Source organism: Bufo gargarizans, chromosome 3, assembly GCF_014858855.1.
Source record: "Bufo gargarizans isolate SCDJY-AF-19 chromosome 3, ASM1485885v1, whole genome shotgun sequence".
NCBI classification, from domain to species: domain Eukaryota; kingdom Metazoa; phylum Chordata; class Amphibia; order Anura; family Bufonidae; genus Bufo; species Bufo gargarizans.
In genome coordinates, this window is record NC_058082.1 from 386,014,558 (window position 1) to 386,035,896 (window position 21,339).

The 21,339-nt window shown below is 45.8% G+C and overlaps 1 protein-coding gene across 5 annotated transcripts in view; it reads right to left on the reverse strand.

Annotated features, from left to right (window-relative positions):
* The window catches only part of LOC122933299 (synaptotagmin-2), a 574,820-nt gene that overhangs the window by 426,349 nt on the left and 127,132 nt on the right, over positions 1–21,339 (reverse strand). For 4 of the 5 annotated variants that reach the window (XM_044288196.1, XM_044288199.1, XM_044288197.1 and 1 more), the window contains one exon: positions 3,834–4,019. The gene's annotated coding sequence lies outside the window, so the exon portion shown is untranslated. Of the gene's footprint in view, positions 1–3,833; positions 4,020–8,949; positions 9,010–21,339 lie in introns of those variants that run through there. The other variant, XM_044288202.1, reaches the window with a different exon arrangement.

Genomic DNA, 21,339 nt, shown 5'->3' on the forward strand with positions numbered 1-21,339 from the left:
TCTGGAAAGGCACCATCAATGCAGAAAAATATATTCAGGTTCTAGAACAACATATGCTCCCATCCAGACGTCATCTCTTTCAGGGAAGACCCTGCATTTTTCAACAAGATAATGCCAGACCACATTCTGCATCAATCACAACATCATGGCTGCGTAGGAGAAGGATCGGGGTACTGAAATGGCCAGTCTGCAGACCAGATCTTTCACCTATAGAGAACATTTGGCACATCATAAAGAGGAAGGTGCAACAAAGAAGGCCCAAGATGATTGAACAGTTAGAGGCCTGAATTAAACTTGAGAAACTGGTCTCCTCGGTCGCCAGACATCTGTTGAGTGTTGTAAGAAGAAGGGGAGATGCCAAACAGTGGTGAAAATGGTCTTGTCCCAACTTTTTGGGGATTTGTTGACACCATAAAATTCTTATTCAACATATTTTTCCCTTAAAATGGTACATTTTCTCAGTTTAAACTTTTGTTCCGTGATTTATGTTCTATTCTGAATAAAATATTAGAAGTTGGCACCTCCACATCATTGCATTCAGTATTTATTCACGATTTGTATAGTGTCCCAACTTTTTGGGAATCCGGTTTGTATTAGGAAAAAAAGTTTTTCCCTGCCTCCCACACAGTAGTAGCAAATACATGGGGAGTGGCCAACCCCTTTAATATTACATCTGCTAAACTTCTCCTAGGTCTAAATTTAAAGCCTATGCTCATGGCAAGATGCAACAAGCTAATGTCCACATAGACTAAGAAACAACGGTCTGATTAATTCATCCCATCTACTAAAGACACCAATGACCTCCTTCACAAATCCACCCCAAATACATTTCAGCACTATTATGCTGCTCTCTATAACATCCCTGCCCCTAAGACACCCCAACAACCACAGTTGCTGCAGCCACTGAAGCTTTCCTCAATTTGCTAGACTTACCCATTACCTTTTTCTCCTGCAGATTCCTCCTAATTGTTTCTAGCACATAGCTCCTATCACAGAGACAGAAATACCCCAAACCCTCTCCTTTATTCCATCAGGAAAGAGCTCAGACCCAAATGGTCTGCCCATGCAGTATTACAAGACTTTTAGCGACACTTTGATTTCATACTTCACTGCTCTGTGTAATTCACTCTTTGAAGGTAGTAGTCTCCCCGCCCACGCCTTAGAAGCTTAAGCCACCGTTATCTATAAAGATAAATCAAGACCCTCGGGAGTGCAGGAGTTATCGCCTGATATCTCTCCTAAATGCTGATGCTAAATGGTGGGCGAAGGTTTTGGCCCAACACCTACAGAAGCAGCATTCACCGATAAGCTTATTATGATATCTAACCCCCAAATGGCCTTTCCCAGATTAATCAATGTTTTTCAAGATTTTAGATGTCTCCCACTTTAAAATCAATTACATATCTCTTGCCACTCATCTGTTGTTAATTCCTTAAAACAAGCGACCCCCATTTACACAGTGAGGGGTTTTGTCTGGGAAGGCAGGTATTTTCCTCCCAACATGGGCGGCTGGGGATGGTTTCCAGCCAGGTGAGGTCAAATACCGGACTGGAGTTTAAGTGCCGGTCCGGGTTTTGGCAGAACCTGGCTGTCCTCAAATAGGCAGCTGGGCTCAGCAGCTGAGTCTTTGTGTTGGGATTTGAGCTTTTGTGCCGGACTGAAGGGTTGAGACCTATGTGCAGAGGGAACAGGCCCCCTAAAGCCTGTTGTGGACTGCTGGAGGCAGAACTGCCAACAAGGTGACTTGTACCATATGAACTTTCCATTGTGTGTAAATTAACACCAAAGACTGCAAAGTGACATGTTGTTCTGTGCAAACTGAACTTTCCATTTGTGTATGAATTGACACCAAAGACTGCAAAATGACGCATTGTTTTGTGCAACTGCCGCAAGTGTGAATAAACACTGAAGTTTGAGTTAAGAACTTGTATTTTGCCTCTGTACTGCGTCTAATTACCCTATCTATCAGAGCGAAACCCCACATTGGGCGTCAAAGAATATATACGCTACCTGGGGATTAACATCTCTGCAAACCCAAATGAGCCTTTGTTCTCAACTATACCCCTCTTACAATCGGTTCAAACTAAACTTAAATCCCTGAAAATCCCATTTATTTCTTGGATAGGAAGAAAAAACTTTCTCAAAACCTATAAAATTAGTCCCCAAGTTTCTTTATTTGTTACAAACTGTCCCTATATGGCTTCCCCTTCACTGAAATACACAGGCTGTTTTCCTAATTCCTCTGGGGCACGGGATCGCCTAGAATTGTATACTCCATTCTCACAAAAGATAAAGGATTGGGAGGCTTTGGTCTTCCAGACCTACATCTTTATTATAAAGCAGTGCAAGTGAACAGAGGCCTATCCTTACTTATACCCCATTCCCCTGACCTTTGCTAAGATTTAGAACACCATCTCCTATCCACGATGGAAAGACTCATTCTATGGGGGATACGTCCACTTGCACAATCTGCCTTGGTGCAGTCTGCTGTGATGAAGGGAACTCTGGCAGTCTAGTCCACACTTTTCAAAGCATCAGATCTTAGATTTCCTTGCCCTAAGGGCTCATTCACACAACCGTGGTTTGGTTCCGCATCTGAGCCTCATTTTTTGTGCTGTCCGGATCCATTGCTCCATTCCGTGGCCCCGTAAAAATTATGAGTCATGTCCTATTCTTGTCCGTTTTGCTGACAAGTATAGGCATTTCTATAAAGGGCTGTCCATTCCGTTCCGCAAATTAGAGAAGGGACACCGGCGGCATCCGTGCTTTGCGGATCCGCAATTTGCAGACCGCAAAACACGGCAGTCATGTGAACAAGCCCTAATGCATCTCTGAGTCTGATTCAATCCCATATCCACCCCCAGGCTTCAGAATCTTTTGGGGTTTGGTCACTATTCACTAATGTGAAAGATATCTCTCTCGATGCCGGAAAACTAGACTGGGATAAAGTTTTAACCTTACCGAGAGTGCTGGCAGCATGTATTAGAGTTCAGCAGAGACATAAGGAAGATGTCCCTACCATATAATCCTCCACTCACTGTCTTGGCTAGAAAAACGTATTTCCATTGAAATACTCCCTACATGCCTATTGTATCTTTCTTACACATCTCTTCTGTCTGTATTGCCCCCTCAGTTATATTTTCTGGAGGCATAGGAAAGGAAACTCTATACCACGCTTACGGACCCAGAAAAAGCCTTCATTCTAACGCACTCCCATGGGCTAAATAGATGTATCAGAATACAAGAGAACTCAAGTTACAAGACTCCAGAGTTCCTCCACAGGATTAATGCGGACATACCTGATACATGTTGGAAGTGTGGCATGGGAATGAGTTCCCTTTCTCACCTTTGGTGGACCTGCCCAAGCATACAGCCGTTCTGGAAGGAGGTGGGGGCAGCTATTGATCGAATATGCTCCACAAAACTTTCTCTGGATCCCAAACTGGTCCTACTATTGTGTCCGAACTCGAGCCTTACCCCAGCCAATCTTAATTTGCCCACCATGCTAATACCTTATATGTGGAAGAATGAATCTGCAATGGTTTTATCAGACTGGGTAGACAAGGTGGATCAATAATTTAGCTTTGATGAATTGGAATCCCATACCCGATCAAAATTCCTGAAGGTCTTGGGACCGTGGAAGAGATACAGGGGCTTTGGGTCAGTTTTCCTCAGCTTTAGAACCTTTAAAAGCTGCCCTTACTTAGCGTATTATTGCTCATGTGTGATACACTTCCTTGCTACATATTACTGCTGTATCATAGACTATGGAAGCTTTTCATTGTGTTTTTACATTTATGCTTCTTTTCAATAAAAAGAGAATTGAAACTTACATGGAATCTTGTTTATTTGATTCATAAGTTCCTGTTGAATTTTTCTAAATGTATCAGCACTTTTATCTCCAGATCCAGCAACTGCAGTGGTGTTCTCTTGAGAGACAATAGGCGATTCTGTGCTGCTTGGTATTGTATGAGTTTCAGGTGGAGGCTCAGCTTTCTTGAAGTTGAAATGCATGATGCCTACAAAAAAAATACATTTAAGAGAGTAAAATGAAAAGCTTTGTTAAATAGGTGGCAATCCAGAAAAAAAAAGCAAAAAGAACATTTGTTTTATTTTCAAATGGATAAAGCAATACATGAGCAATTATCAATTTGTATATACTATATATATACAGATATGTCCACCCTCCTTACCTTAGCTCTAATTTGGCAAAAGGCTTTGTACACTTTTTTGGGCCAACTATTTAACTTATTGCATTGTACTCATTTTGAGCTAAAAATCATTTTTTAGTTGGTCTTTATTAAACATTTTGAGCCACAAGAACTGTTAACTGAAGGACACTCCTAATAAAATCACAAAATATTTTATCAGATCCATCACAAATAGAGATGAGCGAATGAAAGTTGACGAAGTGGAATTCGATCCAAATTTCATAAAAAATTCAAATCGCAATTAATGCGAATTTCCTCGCGCTTCGTGGTAACGAATTGCAATTTATCCTAAAATTACGGCTACAATGGCAGCTACACGTGTGAGGATATGGGGCAAGGAACTCTGAGAAGGTGGGCTGAGCCAATCAGCAGCCCTGTATAGCCCTATAAATATGGCGACCATCTTAGAGTCAAATATTTTCCAGCGTTCAGATTGCAGGGACAGACGTGAGAAAGCCCTAGGGACAGCAATAGGAAAAACCTCATTGTGAAACATTTTTTTATGAAAAAACTATTTATAAGTGCAGGGAAAGCATAGGGGAGAATCATTTCACAGCATCATAGTGCAGGGAGAGACGTCAGAAGGTTCTAGGGACAGTGCCAGAACAGCGATTTACAAGTGCAGGGAAAGTATAGGGAGGAATCATTTCACAGCCTCTTAGTGCAGGGAGAGACGTCTGAAGTCGCTTGGGACAGTGCTAGAAAAACCTCACTGTGGAAAAAAAAAAACTATTTACAAGTGCAGGGAAACATTATTTGGGGATCTAAATAGCCATTATACAGCTCTGGCATTCTAGCAATTTGTTCTTGTTTTTGGGGTGCAAGTGCTATGTTGAAAAGCCTTTAGTGGCTCATATCTGCGGAAAAAGAAAAATATATGTGCATTTCACTTCTACAAGTATTTGTGTTGAAAGAGTTAAGTGGCCTATTTCAGTACAAAAAGGAAAAATATATATACGCACTTCTGCAGTTATATGTGGTGAAAGTATTCAGTGTCCTATTTCAGTACAAAAAGGAAAAAAATATACGCTTTTCACTGGTGCATTTATTTCTGCTAAAAGCGTTTAGTGGCCTATTTCAGTACAGAAAGAAAAATATATATGCACTTCAATGATGCAGTTATTTGTGATAAAAGCGTTTAGTGGCCTATTTCAGTACAAAAAGAAAAATATATTCTCAGTTCACTTCTGAAGTTATATGGGTTGAAAGCGTTTAGTAGCCTATTTTAGTACAGAAAGAAAAATATATACGCACTTCATTGGTGCAGTAATTTGTGGCAAAAGCTTTTATTGGCCTATTTCAGTACAGAAAAAAATATATATACGCACTTCACTGGTGCATTTATTTCTGCTAAATGCATTTATTGTCCTATTTCTGTACAAAAAGATAAATATATTCTCAGTTAACTTCTGCAGTTATATGTGTTGAAAGCATTTACTGGCCTATTTCAGTACAGAAAGAAAAATATATACGCACTTCACTGTTGCAGTTATTTGTGGCGAAAGCATTTAGTGGCCCATTTCAGTACAGAAAAAAATATACAGTATATTTGTCGCTTTTAGGGGTGTTTTAACCGCCTCCGGACCGCCTAACGCAGATGTGCGGTCCGGAGGCGGCAGCGCTGCACAGAGTCACGCATATACGCGTCATCTCGCGAGACGCGAGATGACGCGCTTTGCAGGCCCACGCATGCACAGTTCGGGCCGGCATTTCGTCAAGGGGGGTCGCGTCATCAGCTTGCCAGCCAATGATCGCGGCTGGCAAGCTGATGATTTTTTAAAAATCCAATGAGAAGCCAGATAACAGATCATATTAGTAAATATGATCTGTTATATGGCTGCCCTGCTCCTCTGCTGGTCATTTTCGTCGGTTGGTTCCAGCAGAGGAGCAGGCTTCACAGTGAGTAGCACCAACAGTACATACTTAGCCCCAGATCACCCCCTGAACCCCAATTAACCCTTTGATCACCCCTGTCAATCACTAGTGAAAGAAAAAAAGTGATCAGTGCAAACTGTCACTTTTTTTTTCCACTGGTATGGACCGTTAGGTTTTAGGATAGTTTAGGCCCCTTGGTTAGGTAGTTTAGGGATCGGTTACCGCCCAGCCCACCGATTCGCTGATTAGCGTATCGCTAATCAGCATTTGTACTTTTATAGTATCTGGAAGTGATCAAAACTGATCACGGTCAGATCTATAATTGTATTAGTGTCACTTTAGTTCTCCCTCCACCCAAAACGCAGTGTTTGCCCGATCAGGCCTGATCGGTCGCCCACACGTGCGTGCGCCCACACCCGCCCCACCGCAGTGACAAAAGATTTTTTTTTTTGATCACTGCACATTCACTTTACACGCGCTGCGGCGATAAAAAAAAATCAGTTTTGATATTTTTCATCAACCGCAGCGGCCTCCGGTACTTCGCTAGCCTCCCCTTTGTAAGACAGGCTTGCTTTTTTTCTTGGGTAGTCTCAGGGAATACCCCTAAATTTAGTTGCCCAAATGTCAAACAGGGGGTATTCTTCTGAAGAGGCCTACAGGCTTCTGACCCAGTCGGATGAGGAATGGGAACCCTCATCTGATGAATCTAGCGGGTCAGAATACAAACCTGTAGAAAGCAGTGGCTCTCTGACCCAAAGTTCGGACGAGGAGGCTGAGGTCGCTGATAGCACCAGGCATACCAGGCCCGTGTCGCTAGACCACAGGTTGCGCAGGATCCGCTTCAAGAGCAGCGGAGTGGGGCTGGTGCTGTCGGATTACGTGGTGAGACATACACCAGCAGCACAGCCCTCCCTGGACCTAGTACCAGCACTGCCGTACAACCTGGTGAAGTGGCGAGCACCAGAAGGGCAGTTGAAGCTGGTACGGTGGCACGAGCAGTAGTGACCCCGTCGCAGCCACCGCAAAGACGTGCCCGTAGAGCCCCTAGAATCCCTGAGGTGCTGGCAAACCCTGATTGGCAGTCCCCAACTTCAGCCGCACCTGTAGTTTTGCCTTTCACTGCCCAGTCTGGAGTTCGGGTTGAGACAGCTCAGATCGGTTCGGCCCTGGGAATTTTTGAGCTGTTCTTGACTGCAGAGCTCTTTGACATAGTTGTGGCCAAAACAAACAGGTATGCCACACAATTTATTACCGCCAACCCGGGAAGCTAATATGCCCAGCCTTTCCGGTGGAAACCAGTCCAAGTTTCCGAAATTAAAACTTTTCTGGGTCTTCTCCTCAACATGTGTCTAACTAAAAAGCATGAATTGCGGTCATATTGGTCCACGAACCCAATTCATCACATGCCCATGTTCTCTGCTGCTATGTCCAGGGCACGTTTTGAGGCCATCCTGCGTTTCCTGCACTTTAGCGACAACACCGCCTCACGTCCCAGAGGCCACCCTGCTTTTGACCGGCTCCACAAAATTCGGCCCCTCATAGACCATTTCAACCTGAAATTTGCAGATTTGTATACCCCAGAGCAAAACGTCTGCGTAGACGAGTCCCTGATACATTTTACCGGGCGCCTTGGCTTCAAACAATACATCCCAAGCAAGCGCGCACGGTATGGGGTCAAATTGTATAAGCTCTGTAAAAAGGCCACAGGCTATACCCACAAATTTCGGATCTATGAGGGAAAAGATCAGACCCTGGAGCCGGTCGGTCGCCCTGACTACCTGGGGAGCAGTGGGAAGGCAGTCTGGGACTTGGTGTCACCCTTATTCGGCAAGGGGTACCATCTTTATGTGGACAATTTCTACACAAGTGTGGCCCTCTTTAGTCATTTGTTTCTAGAACGGATTGGCGCATGTGTCACCGCGCGAACTAGTCGCGCGGGCTTCCCCCAATGGCTCGTTACCACCCGTCTTGCAAGGGGGCAGAGGGCCGCATTGTGTAACGAAGAACTGCTCGCAGTGAAATGGAGAGACAAGCGTGACGTTTACATGCTCTCCTTTATTTACGCAGACACGACAATACAAATTGAGCGAGCAACCCGTGTCATTGAAAAGCCCCTCTCAGTCTACGACTATAACCTTCACATGGGAGGGGTGGACTTCAATGACCAGATGTTGTCTCCGTATTTAGTTTCCCGCAGAACCAGACGCTGGTATAAGAAGGTGTCTGTATATTTAATTCAATTGGCTCTGTATAATAGTTTTGTTCTCTACAGTAAGGCTGGGAGAACTGGATCCTTCCTCAAATTTCAGGAAGAGATCATCGAGAACCTCCTGTACCCAGGAGGTTCCGTGGCCCCATCCACCAGTGTAGTTAGCCGTCTACACGAGCGACAGTTCTCCAATGTCGTTCCTGGTACCTCAACCCAACCGTCACCCTGAAAAAGATGTTGTATCTGTAGTAGGAGTGGAATAAGGCGTGACACGCTATTTCTGTCCTGACTGTCCTGACCACCCTGCCCTATGCTTTGGAGAGTGTTTCCGGAAGCACCACACACAGGTACACCTAGCATAGGGATCATCTCACCAGGACAGGCACACAGGGCTAATAGGGCCCATTCACTCACAGCTGCTGCAAACCTCTCCTTTCACCTGCACTTCCCCACATCTTTGGGCGATTTGCGCTTTGCACATTGACCCATGGGGAAGGAGAGGTTTGTCCTATAAAGGTAAAAAAAAAAAAAACGAAAACAAAACACCAGTAAGCAAAAAGGTTAATGTTTAGTTCAAAAAGTTAAAGTTTATATATTCTGTTCCAAAGTTAATAAAATTATTGCGTTGCGGCCTGTTTTTTTTTTTTTTTTTACCTGCAGCACTGATGTGCATTCTGACAGAAGCATTGCGCTGCTGTCAGATTACACAAAAGTCGGTGTATGCGGCGCTGCAAGACGAGATTTCTACTCTGCAGTAAAAGATACGTTTGCCAAGGCATACGAGCTGAGGAGGAGGCGGCGTTCCTATGCTTTGGCAAACACTTTCTATATATAAAAAAAAATAAAAAATCCCGGCAATGATTTATTCATCCACATCGATTGATGTGAATGGAGAAATCTGGTTTGCCAGGGCATACGAGCTAAGTGGGTATGGATGTTGGGCGGAGCTCCTATGTCCTGGCAGACGCCTTTCCCCTCCTTTTTTTCTTTTTGGCAGAAATTTTTTCATCCACATTGATCGATGCGAAAGAAGAAATCTGTGCCATGAACAGAAAAAAAAATCTCATTACCTGTATGCTCAATATAAGGAGAATAGCAGAAACTCCTAATGCTGGCCATACATGTAATGATTGCGGAGACCTTCAAATGCCAGGCCAGTACAAACACCCGACAACTGACCCCATTTTGGAAAGAAGACACCCCAAGGTATTTGCTGAGAGGCATATTGAGTACATGAAAGATTTAAATTTTTGTCCTAAGTTAGCGGAAAGTGAGACTTTGTGAGAAAAAAACAAAAAAAATCTATTTCCGCTAACTTATGAACAAAAAATAAATTTCTATGAACTTGCCAGGCCCTCATTGAATACCTTGGGGTGTCTTCTTTCCAAAGTGGGGTCACATGTGGGGTATTTATACTGCCCTGGCTTTTATGGGGCCCTAAAGCGTGAGAAGAAGTCTGGGATCCAAATACCAGATGTGTTACACTTTTTTGCAGCCTAGGTGGGCAAAGGGACCCACATTCCAAAGTGCACCTTTCGGATTTCACCGGTCCTTTTTTACAGATTTTGATTGCAAACTACTTCTCACACATATGGGCCCCTAAATTGCCAGGGCAGTATAACTACGCCACAAGTGACCCCATTTTGGAAAGAAAACACCCCAAGGTATTCCGTGAGGGGCATGGCGAGTTCCTAGAATTTTTTTTTTTTTTTTTGTCGCAAGTTAGTGGAATATGAGACTTTGTAAGAAAAAAATAAATAAATAAATAAATCATCATTTTCCGCTAACTTGTGACAAAAAATAAAGTTTTTTATGAAGTTTTTTATGAGTTCTATGAACTCACTATGCCCATCAGCGAATACCTTAGGGTGTCTACTTTCCGAAATGGGGTCATTTGTGGGTTTTTTCTACTGTTTGGGCATTGTAGAACCTCAGGAAACATGACAGGTGCTCAGAAAGTCAGAGCTGCTTCAAAAAGCGGAAATTCACATTTTTGTACCATAGTTTGTAAACACTATAACTTTTACCCAAACCATTTTTTTTTTTTGCCCAAACATTTTTTTTTTTTTATCAAAGACATTTAGAACAATAAATTTAGCAAAAAATGTATATATGGATGTTGTTTTTTTGCAAAATTTTACAGCTGAAGGTGTAATAACAAAACATTTTGATTAATAACAAAAAAAGTAAAAATGTCAGCAGCAATGAAATACCACCAAATGAAAGCTCTATTAGTGAGAAGAAAAGGAGGTAAAATTCATTTGGGTGGTAAGTTGCATGACCGAGCGATAAACGGTGAAAGTAGTGTAGTGCAGAAGTGTAAAAAGTGGCCTGGTCATTAAGGGGGTTTTAGCTAGCGGGGTTGAAGTGGTTAATTTGTTTTTAATTTATTTAGTTCAGCTAAAAGTATGTCAGACAGAGTAGTGCCAGGCCATGCACAGAGCAGGGGAAGGAGGCCTAAATGTTTCTGGCACAGGCAGATGCTCAGCAGAGTAAGGGGGCATGGCAGCAGTAGTCTCAGCAAGAGGCCTTAGCTCCATGTGTCATCTAGCCTGACCAGCAACCCAGCAGTTCTCGATTTGTTAACTCGGTCATCCACTTCATCCCAAGTGACATCAGACACCCGAGCCAACAGTCAGTGGGTTCGTCAAACACAACCCTTAGTGGGTATGGCCCGGGAGCAGGCCTGTGCCCTCACCTGTCCTCAACCTGCCTCTGTCCTTTTCTGTTCCCTCAGCCAGAGAAGTTATGTATGCTGTGGGCTCTGCTCCACTATATAGCGAGGACGAGCTACTAGAGCACAGTCAGCAGCTACTGCCCAGCCAAGATCTGGAGGAGACATCCGCCGCTTCCTCCGCTAGGCAAGCAAGTAGTGATGAGGAGAATTGCGTGGGAGGAGGTGTTGCGAGCGGTCAGGCTCGTGACCCAGAGACTTTTGAGGAGAATATCAGTGACGTGCAGAAACTGCTTGATGATGATGAAGCCGATCCAACTTATGGGCCGGGTGCAGAAGGGCCTTCATCATCATCAGGAGAAGAGAGTGGCAGCTTGCCTGTGAGGCAGCGGCTGAGCCAGCAAGGTAGTAGCATGGGTGGGAGTCAGCAGGGTGGCAGCAGTTGCAGGTCGGGAGCCAAATGTGCCCGGGGTAGACCACCTGCTTCGCAGCAGCCTACATGCCAGGGAAGTAGTGGTGCAGGGGTTCACGGAGGCAGTGGCAGTAGCAGTCAGTCAGTGCGGACTGTTGGGGGGGAAAATCACCTACTCGGCGGTGTGGCAGTTTTTTTTATTAAGCTGCCAGAGGAGGTTAACGTGGCCACATGTAGAATATGTGGGCAGAAGGTGAAGCGTGGCCAGGGTGCCAATGTTGGCACTACGGCCCTGCATAAACATATGCAGCGTCGCCATGCAGTGGCCTGGGAGAACCATGGCTCCAATGTGTTGGTCCAGCCTGCCGCAGGTACCGCTGCATCACCCAGTGGCACGCACCAAGTTTCAGCCAGTCAAGGCTCCACCACTTCAGCCGAAGGGAGCTGTCATTTCCATCTTCTAATGGTCCAGATCCTCCTGATCCTACTCCTCGTCAGTCATTCCGTCAGCAAAACGATTGCCAAGAGACAGCAGTATGCATGCACGCATCCAACGGCGCAGAAGCTGAACTTGCTCCTGTCCAAGTTGCAGGTGCTGCAGTCCCTCCCTTTTCAAGTGGTGGACTCTGCACCTTTCAGAGAATTGATGCCTTGTGCCAAACCGAGGTGGAGAATCTATCATTTATTTGCCAAAAAGGCAGTACCAGCCCTGCACAAATATGTAGAACAGAAGGTGGGCCAGTCCTTGAGCCTGTCGGTGTCTGCCAAAGTGCACGGCAGCACCAAAGTGTGGAGCTGTAACATGTCCTTTAAGGCCCACTGGGTGAATGTGGTTTCTGCACAGCCACATCAGCAACTTGGCCAGGTCACACCGCTTCCGCCTCCATGTTGTCACGCCGTTGGTCCTGCGACAATGTCTGCCTCTGCCTCCTCATTCTCCACCATGTCCTCAGCCTCCACTGCAGGGACAAATCACAGTGCCCCTCGAGCATACCACATGTGCAGGGCACGGAGGTGTCACGCTGTTCTGCACCTCGTTTCCCTGGGCGAACGGAGTCACACAGGGGCAGAACTGCTCTGTGTCCTTTGTCAAGAAATCGAATACTGGCTTTCACCCCGACAAACTCAAAATCGGAGCCATGGTGACCAACAACGTGAAGAACATTGTTGGCGCTGCGTCAAGGAAGGTTGAGCCATGCCCCCGTCAAGGCGTGCGTACTTCAGGAGGTCAGTTCAGCACGGGACCATGAATGTGCTGTTGAGTGTCCGGATGCCGCCTGCTTGAAATGTGAGCATTGCGGGCCAGCAGGAGACCACGCAGAGGGAGTAATCGCAAGCGCTTCACTCCTGCTCCATGGTCACTTGACACAAAAGAATCTTCGATGCAAAATCCATGCACAATTTGCATCAAGGATTGTTTTTGGTCTAATTACTCGATTCAAGCGAGTAATCGTTTCAGCCCTAACTGGTATGGCCACCAACCGCCCCACTCTGTCACCATGTCACTTTGTGGTTTCTTGATGCAGCTGCCATCTCCACACTATGTCACCTTGCCACTCTGTGGCATCCTCCTGCTGCTGCTGCCTTATTCACACTCTGTCACCTTGCCACTCTGTTGTCTCCTGATGCTGCTGTAATATCCACACTATGTCACCTTGCCACTCTGTGGTCTCTTGATGCTGCCGCTGCCATCTCCACATTATGTCTCCTTGCCACTCTGTGGTATCCTCCTGCTGCTTCTGCTGCCATCTCCACACTATGTCACCTTGCCACTCTGTGGTGTCCTGATGCTGCTGCTACAGCCATCTCCCCCCAAGTTCACCTTGCCACTCTGTGGTATCTTCATGCTGCTGCCATATCCACACTACGTCACCTTGCTACTCTGTGGTATCCTGCTGCTGCTGCCATCACCACACTATGTCATCTTGCCACTCTGTGGTATCCTGATCCTGTTGCTGCTACTGCCATCCCCACACTATGTCACCGTGCCACTGTGTAGTAACCTCCTGCTGCTGCCATCTTCACACTATGTCACCTTGCCACTCTGTGGTCTCCTGATGCTGCTGTCTCTGCTGCTGCCATCTCCACATTTTGTCACCTTGCCACTCTGTGGTCTCATGATGCTGCTGCCATATCCACACTATGTTACATTTCCACTCTGTGGTCTCTTGATGCTGCTGCTACTGCCATCTCCACACTATGTCACCTTGCCACTCTGTGGTATCCTGATGCTGCTGATTCTACTGCCATCGCCACACTATGTTACCTTGCCACTCTGTGGTATCCTCCTGCTGCTGCTGTCATCTCCACACTATGTCACCTTGCCACTCTGTGGTATCCTTCTGCTACTGCTGCCATCTCCACACTATGTCACCTTGCCACTCTGTGGACTCCTGATGCTGCTGCCATATCCACACTATGTTACCTTGTCACTCTGTGGTATCCTGATGCTGCTGATCCTACTGCCATCTCTACACTATGTCACCTTGCCACTCTGTGTTATCCTCCTGCTGCTGCATTCTCCACACTATGTCACCTTGCCACTGTGTAGTATCCTCCTCCTGCTGCTGCCATTTCCACACTATGTCACCTTGCTACTCTGTGGTCTCCTGATGCTGCTGCCATATCCACACTATGTTACATTTCCACTCTGTGATCTCTTGATGCTGCTGCTACTGCCATCTCCACACTATGTCACCTTGCCACTCTGTGGTATTCTCCTGCTGCTGCTGCCATCCCCACACTATGTCACCTTGCCACTCTGTGGTCTCCTGATGCTGCTGTCTCTGCTACTGCCATCTCCACATTATGTCACCTTGCCACTCTGTGGTCTCATGATGCTGCTGCCATATCCACACTATGTTACATTTCCACTCTGTGGTCTCTTGATGCTGCTGCTACTGCCATCTCCACACTATGTCACCTTGCCACTCTGTGGTATCTTCATGCTGCTGCCATATCCACACTACGTCACCTTGCTACTCTGTGGTCTCCTGCTGCTGCCATCACCACACTATGTCACCTTGCCACTCTGTGGTATCCTGATCTTGTCGCTGCTACTGCCTCCCCACACTATGTCACCTTCCCGCTGTGTAGTAACCTCCTGCTGCTGCCATCTTCACACTATGTCACCTTGCCACTCTGTGGTCTCCTGATGCTGCTGTCTCTGCTACTGCCATCTCCACATTATGTCACCTTGCCACTCTGTGGTCTCATGATGCTGCTGCCATATCCACACTATGTTACATTTCCACTCTGTGGTCTCTTGATGCTGCTGCTACTGCCATCTCCACACTATGTCACCTTGCCACTCTGTGGACTCCTGATGCTGCTGCCATATCCACATTATGTCACCTTGCCACTCTCTGGTCTCATGATGCTGCTGCCATATCCACACTATGTTACATTTCCACTCTGTGGTCTCTGGATGCTGCTGCTACTGCCATCTCCACACTATGTCACCTTGCCACTCTGTGGTATCTTCATGCTGCTGCCATATCCACACTACGTCACCTTGCTACTCTGTGGTCTCCTGCTGCTGCTGCTGCCATCACCACACTATGTCACCTTGCCATGCTGTGGTATCCTGCTGCTGTTGTCATCTCCACACTATGTCACCTTGCCACTCTGTGGTCTCCTGATGCTGCTTCCACCTCATCAATATGTCATAGGTCCAATCTGTGGACTTCTCATGCTGTTCCCACCCTCCCCATAATTGGCCACTATTTTGCCTTTCGGCCTGGCAGACATGATTTATTGATGAAGGCATATGCTGAACAGACAGGATCAGTTTTTTTGTGTGTTATGGTTCTGACGGATCAGAGGAAGGACAAATTAATCAGAGACATCAACACAAAATTACTGCTGACACCCTCTCCACTCTGTCCGAGCAGGCTCTACTTGTGTACGCGTTTAATAGAACAGGTTGTAGACATCTATGTGGAATCAGCTGGCGACGGTGTAAAAGGAATGCGCTTCTTCTTGACGCTAACAACGACCTGTAAGGCTTAGTTCATACTTAGGTCAGTTTGGGCCCCGTGACCGTCCAAATAAGTGAAGTGTGCAGGGATTCTAATAGCGACGCATGTCATCTGCATGTCATACGGATTCATAGTATTATTTCACTACCAAAGCAGACTCAATATGCCTGTTACTACAAGGCACAGTGTTCTACACCACTATTTCCTGGCTCTCAGCAGCCAGGAAATAGCAGTTTTTTTTAACGCAATTCTTCCCGAAAAATTTGGCAAACCGGCTAATCGAATTTTTTAAAAATTTGCTCATCTCTAATCATAAACTATTCCGTGACCCGCAAGGGTATATCATCATGGACAAAACAATTCCCCGATCTGCCAATTTATAATGTCACTGATGCTCTACACAAGCCATTAGAGATGGCCTTGCGGTTTGCCCGGCAGTCGTTTCGCGGCGAACTTTGCGTGTTCGTGATTCACCGAACATGCAAACATACAGAGAAATTTGCGCCCACCATATTCTTTTACATTGTGAAGAACTTTGACCCATGACACATCCATCAGGTGGTACAGGACAGCCAATTGAGACGTATCAGCACATGGACATATCCCCTACCTTATAAATAAACCTGATTTGGCTGCCATTTTACATTCAGTGTTTTGCCAGTGTAGGGAGAGGTTGCTGTGTGGAGCAGGGGCAGGCTGTTAGGGACACCAAACGCTAGCTAATAGGGCCACAAGAGTCATTTTAAGCACTAGTATAGGTGTGCTATCTATATGTGTGATACACAGAGGGGTGCAATATACTTTTATAATGAGTCAAAAACACATAGATGTATATAGTGATCACCTGGGAGTCAGGGGCCTAGGGGCTAGAGGATTACTAGGGCCATTTTTATATAGGGTAAGTTTCCAGACGGGGTCGCTCTTATCAGGGCGGGTGGATTGTGGTTCGGCTATCAGGGCCAGAATAGCACACCCCTGTAGGGCAATATCAGGGACAGTTCTTTGCCCACCCTGCCCTTCAATACCACATCATCATCTAGCCCAGGGATGGATGTTTTTTTTGCTTTCTCTCCTGAAATTATCGATGTGCACTGGAACCCCCGGATTGTGGTAGGACATATGGTTTCGGATTTGGTGCCGCCGAGCACCTGATTTAGTGCCGCAGAGCACTTGTTATTGCCTATCACATCTATGCTTTTTGCTTAACTTTAATAATTAAATTTACTTTCGATTTGAGGGATATCTTTTCCATTCACACGTCCGCAAAATGGGTCCGCAATTTTGCAGAACGCGTGCAAACCCATTCATTTTCAATGGATCCACATTTGCGGATCCACATCCACATTTGCGGATCCGCACTTCCGCATCTGTGCTTCCGTTTCCTCCAAAAAATGTCCTATTCTTGTCCGCAATTGCAGACAAGATTAGGCATTTTCTATTATAGTGCTGGTGACGTGCGTTCCACGAATTGCGGAATGCACATTGCCAGTGTCCATGTTTTGCAGGTCCGCACTTACGAATGTGTGAATGGACCCTCATAGTAACATTATTAACCACCTCCGGACCGCCTAACGCAGATGTGCGGTCCGGAGGTGGCGGCCCTGCGCAGAGTCACGCATATACGCGTCATCTCGCGAGGGCCGGGATTTCCTGTGAACGCGCGCACACAGGCGCGCGCGCTCACAGGAACGGAAGGTAAGCGAGTGGATCTCCAGCATGCCAGCGGCGATCGCTCGCTGGCAGGCTGGAGATCCGAATTTTTTAACCCCTAACAGGTATATTAGACGCTGTTTTCATAACAGCGTCTAATATACCTCCTACCTGGTCCTCTGGTGGTCCCTTTTGTTAGGATCGACCACCAGAGGACTCAGGTAGGTCAGTACAGTCCCACCAAACACCACACTACACTACACTACACCCCCCCCCCCCGTCACTTATTAACCCCTTATAAACCCCTGATCACCCCATATAAACTCCCTGATCACCGCCCTGTCATTGATCACCGCCCTGTCATTGATCACCGCCCTGTCAGGCTCCGTTCAGACGTCCGTATGATTTTTACGGATCCACGGATACATGGATCGGATCCGCAAAAAGCATACGGACGTCTGAATGGAGCCTTACAGGGGGGTGATCAATGACAGGCGGGTGATCACCCATATACACTCCCTGATCACCCCCTGTCATTGATCACCCCCGTCATTGATCACCACCCTGTAAGGCACCATTCAGATGTCCGCATGATTTTTACGGATCCATGGATACATGAATCGGATCCGCAAAACACATGCGGACGTCTGAATGGAGCCTTACAGGGGGTGATCAATGACAGGCGGGTGATCACCCATATACACTCCCTGATCACCCCCCTGTCATTGATAACCCCCCTGTAAGGCTCCATTCAGACGTCCGCATGCGTTTTATGGATCCGTAAAAAAATCATGCGGATGTCTGAATGGAGCCTTACAGGGGGGGTGATCAGTGACAGGGGGGTGATCACCCTGATTACCCTGATCACCCCCTGTCATTGATAACCCCCCTGTAAGGCTCCATTCAGACGTCCGCATGCATTTTGTGGATCCGATCCATGTATCCATGGATCCGTAAAAAATCATGCGGATGTCTGAATGGAGCCTTACAGGGGGGGTGGTCAGTGACAGGGGGGTGATCACCCTGATTACCCTGATCACCCCCTGTCATTGATAACCCCCCTGTAAGGCTCCATTCAGACGTCCGCATGCATTTTGTGGATCCGATCCATGTATCCATGGATCCGTAAAAAATCATGCGGATGTCTGAATGGAGCCTTACAGGGGGGGTGGTCAGTGACAGGGGGGTGATCACCCTGATTACCCTGATCACCCCCTGTCATTGATAACCCCCCTGTAAGGCTCCATTCAGACGTCCGCATGCATTTTGTGGATCCGATCCATGTATCCATGGATCCGTAAAAAATCATGCGGATGTCTGAATGGAGCCTTACAGGGGGGGTGGTCAGTGACAGGGGGGTGATTACCCTGATCACCCCCTGTCATTGATAACCCCCCTGTAAGGCTCCATTCAGACGCCCGCATGCATTTTGTGGATCCGATCCATGTATCCATGGATCCGTAAAAAATCATGCGGATGTCTGAATGGAGCCTTACAGGGGGGGTGGTCAGTGACAGGGGGGTGATCACCCTGATTACCCTGATCACCCCCTGTCATTGATAACCCCCCTGTAAGGCTCCATTCAGACGTCCGCATGCGTTTTGTGGATCCGATCCATGTATCCATGGATCCGTAAAAAATCATGCGGATGTCTGAATGGAGCCTTACAGGGGGGGGGGGGTGATCAGTGACAGGGGGGTGATCACCCTGATTACCCTGATCACCCCCTGTCATTGATAACCCCCCTGTAAGGCTCCATTCAGACGTCCACATGCGTTCTGTGGATCCGATCCATGTATCCATGGATCCGTAAAAAATCATGCGGATGTCTGAATGGAGCCTTACAGGGGGGGTGATCAATGACAGGGGGGTGATCAGGGAGTCTATATGGGTGATCACCCCCCTGTCATTGATCACCCCCCTGTCATTGATCACTCCCCCCCTGGTAAGGCTCCATTCAGCCATTTTTTGTTTGTTTTTGTTTTTGTTTTTTCTTACTAAGTCTCATATTCCACTAACTTGTGTCAAAAAATAAAATCTCACATGGACGCACCATACCCCTCACGGAATCCAAATGCGTAAACATTTTTAGACATTTATATTCCAGACTTCTCACGCTTTAGGGCCCCTAAAAAGCCAGGGCAGTATAAATACCCCACATGTGACCCCATTTCGGAAAGAAGACACCCCAAGGTATTCCGTGAGGGGCATATTGAGTCCATGAAAGATTGAAATTTTTGACCTAAGTTAGCGGAAAGTGAGACTTTGTGAGAAAAAAAACAAAAAAAAAAATCAATATCCGCTAACTTATGCAAAAAAAAAAAAAATTCTAGGAACTCGCCAGGCCCCTCATTGAATACCTTGGGGTGTCTTCTTTCCAAAGTGGGGTCACATGTGGGGTATTTATACTGCCCTGGATTTTTAGGGGCCCGAAAGTGTGAGAAGAAGTCTGGGATCCAAATGTCTAAAAATGCCCTCCTAAAAGGAATTTGGGCCCCTTTGCGCATCTAGGCTGCAAAAAAGTGTCACACATGTGGTATCGCCGTACTCAGGAGAAGTTGGGGAATGTGTTTTGGGGTGTCATTTTACATATACCCATGCTGGGTGAGAAAAATATCTTGGTCAAATGCCAACTTTGTATAAAAAAATGGGAAAAGTTGTCTTTTGCCAAGATATTTCTCTCACCCAGCATGGGTATATGTAAAATGACAGCCCAAAACACATTCCCCAACTTCTCCTGAGTACGGCGATACCAGATGTGTGACACTTTTTTGATGCCAAGGTGGGCAAAGGGGCACATATTCCAAAGTGCACCTTTCGGATTTCACCGGTCATTTTTTACACATTTTGATTGCAAGGTACTTCTCACACATTTGGGCCCCTAAATTGCCAGGGCAGTATAACTACGCCACAAGTGACCCCATTTTTGGAAAGAAGACACCCCAAGGTATTCCGTGAGGGGCATGGCGAGTTCCTAGAATTTTTTATTTTTTGTCGCAAGTTAGTGGAATATGAGACTTTGTAAGGAAAAAAGAGAAAAAAAAAAAATCATCATTTTCCGCTAACTTGTGACAAAAAATAAAAAATTCTAGGAACTCGCCATGCCCCTCACGGAATACCTTGGGGTGTCTTCTTTCCAAAATGGGGTCACTTGTGGCGTAGTTATACTGCCCTGGCAATTTAGGGGCCCAAATGTGTGAGAAGTACCTTGCAATCAAAATGTGTAAAAAATGGCCTGCAAAATCTGAAAGGTGCACTTTGGAATGTGTGCCCCTTTGCCCACCTTGGCTGCAAAAAAGTGTGACACATCTGGTATCGCCGTACTCAGGAGAAGTTGGGGAATGTGTTTTGGGGGGTCATTTTACATATACCCATGCTGGATGAGAGAAATATCTTGGCAAAAGACAACTTTTCCCATTTTTTTATACAAAGTTGGCATTTGACCAAGATATTTTTCTCACCCAGCATGGGTATATGTAAAATGACACCCCAAAACACATTCCCCAACTTCTCCTGAGTACAGCGATACCAGATGTGTCACACTTTTTTGCTGCCAAGGTGGGCAAAGGGGCGCATATTCCAAAGTGCACCTTTTGGATTTCACCGGTCATTTTTTACACATTTTGATTGCAAGGTACTTCTCACACATTTGGGCCCCTAAATTGCCAGGGCAGTATAACTACCCCACAAGTGACCCCATTTTGGAAATAAGACACCCCAAGGTATTCTGTGAGGGGCATGGTGAGTTCCTAAAAATTTTTATTTTTTGTCGCAAGTTAGTGGAATATGAGACTTTGTAAGAAAAAAAAAAAAATAAAAATAATCATCATTTTCCGCTAACTTGTGACAAAAAATAAAAAGTTCTATGAACTCACTATGCCCATCAGCGAATACCTTAGGGTGTCTACTTTCCGAAATGGGGTCATTTGTGGGGTAGTTATACTGTTTGGGCATTGTAGAACCTCAGGAAACATGGCAGGTGCTCAGAAAGTCAGAGCTGTTTCAAAAAGCGGAAATTCACATTTTTGTACCATAGTTTGTAAATGCTATAACTTTTACCCAAACCATTTTTTTTTTTGCCCAAACATTTTTTTTTTATCAAAGACATGTAGAACAATAAATTTGGTGAAAAATTTATATATGGATGTCGTTTTTTTTGCAAAATTTTACAGCTGAAAGTGAAAAATGTCATTTTTTTGCAAAAAAATCGTTACATTTTGATTAATAACAAAAAAAGTAAAAATGCCAGCAGCAATGAAATACCACCAAATGAAAGCTCCATTAGTGAGAAGAAAAGGAGGTAAAATTCATTTGGGTGGTAAGTTGCA